Source organism: Pteropus alecto, unplaced genomic scaffold (genome assembly GCF_000325575.1).
Source record: "Pteropus alecto unplaced genomic scaffold, ASM32557v1 scaffold53, whole genome shotgun sequence".
Taxonomy (NCBI): Eukaryota; Metazoa; Chordata; class Mammalia; order Chiroptera; family Pteropodidae; genus Pteropus; species Pteropus alecto.
The window spans coordinates 6,026,801-6,028,628 of NW_006434366.1; the positions used below are offsets into that span (position 1 = coordinate 6,026,801).

General features: G+C 39.3%; 1 pseudogene; it reads right to left on the reverse strand.

Moving 5' to 3' along the window:
• Window positions 1-685: 685 nt before the first annotated feature.
• LOC112477606 lies at window positions 686-804 on the reverse strand (annotated as a pseudogene).
• Window positions 805-1,828: the final 1,024 nt, after the last annotated feature.

Sequence of the window (1,828 nt, forward strand, 5' to 3'; positions counted from 1 at the left end):
AAGTAATAAGTGCATTTAGCAAGGCAGCGGGACACAAGGTCAACACAAGAAACTCATATACTGCCAATAAATGTGCAGATAAAATTAAAAATACAATACCACTTACAATTACTCCAAAAATGTACTTAAGGATACATTTAAGAGAACGTATACGGGATCTGTGCCCTAAAAGTTAAATTATGCCAGTTTAAGAAAGCAAAGAAGACCTTAATAGAGAGAGGCATATTACATTATGGAGACTCAACATAATAAAAATGTCAACTGGTCCCAAATTGATCTACCTACTGGTTTAATGCAATTTCTATCAATATTTCAGCAAAGATTTTGTGAATACAAAAAAGTTTCTTCTATAAATTCATATGTGAAGGGATGCGGTAAGGACAACTGAAAATCTTGACAGAAAAAATAGTGAGAAGAATTACTCTACGAACGTTGTCTTTCTATAGAGCTACAGAATCCACAGAAGGACATTCATAGAGGGACAGACACGCAGACCACGGGACAAAAGAGAGAATCCAGAAAGTGGGCCGTCCAAATATGTGAAATTAGTTTTACGAGGCGCAAAAGCAAATCAATAGTGGCTTTCAACAAACTGCAGAAACAATCCAACATCCACAGGGGAAGAGGGGGTCGTCAGTCTAATCCTCTATCTTATACAAACATTTATACAAACATTTTTTTTAAACGCCTACAGCAGCTGGTCTTCCTGGGTGGTCTCCCATGCAAGTACTAACCAGGCCCGACCTTGCTTAGTTTCTGAGATCAGAGGAGATCAGGCGTGCTCAGAGTGGCATGACCGTAGACTATTATACAAACATTAACTTGATATGTAAACTTAATCATGAAGCTAAATTTAAGATGCGAAACTATAAAAGTCTAGAAAAAACACAGGAAATCCTTAGGATATAGTGCTAAGAAAAGGCTTCTTAGACTTGACACCAAAAGCATGATCCATATAAGGAAAAATTGGCAAGCTGGACCTCATCAAAATTAAAAACTTTTCCTTTGTGAAAGATCCTGTTAAGAAGATGAAAATATAAGTTATATACCCAGAGAATATATTTGAAAATCATATAATTGACAAAGGATTAATATCTAAAATATGTAAAGGACTCTCAAAATTCAACATTTAAAAAAAGTTAAAAATGGCCAAAATCCATGAACAGGCATCTCACTGAAGTTCTACAGAAGGCAAGCACACATGTAAAAAGATGATCAACATCTTTAGCTATGAGGAAAATGCAGTGTAAAACCACAGTGAGCTGCCGCTACACCACTATCAGAATATCTAAAATAAAAATACTGATAATACCAAATGCCCACACGGATGAGAAGAAACTGGATCACTCACACATCGCAGGGCGAACATGAAACGGGACAGCCGCTACGCAAAGTACTGTGGTGGTTCTTTTAAAAATTGAAATAGACTTAGCACACACAACCAAGCAATTGTGCACTTGGACATTTTTTACAGAGAAATGAAAACTCATTTTCTCGCAAAAACTTGTACATGAATGTTGACAGAAGTTGTATTCGCCATACTTATTCTTATGTCCTCCAATGGGTGAATGTTTAGTAATTATGTCATATGCACAGGATGCTAACCATCAATAAAAGCGAGGTGTTGTCCTATGCACGATCCTTATGAACAGTCACGCAGTGAATGAGCCAACCCAGGAGTAAGCTGTAGGCGTCCACCTGCAGAAGAGCTGAAACGCCACGGTGCGGCGGTAAAGACGAGGGCCCAGGGGCAGGACGGGCGAGGCGCGTGCGACACCCGATGCGCCATCAGAAAGGAGCGGGCAGCGTCTCAGACGACGGTCCTGCC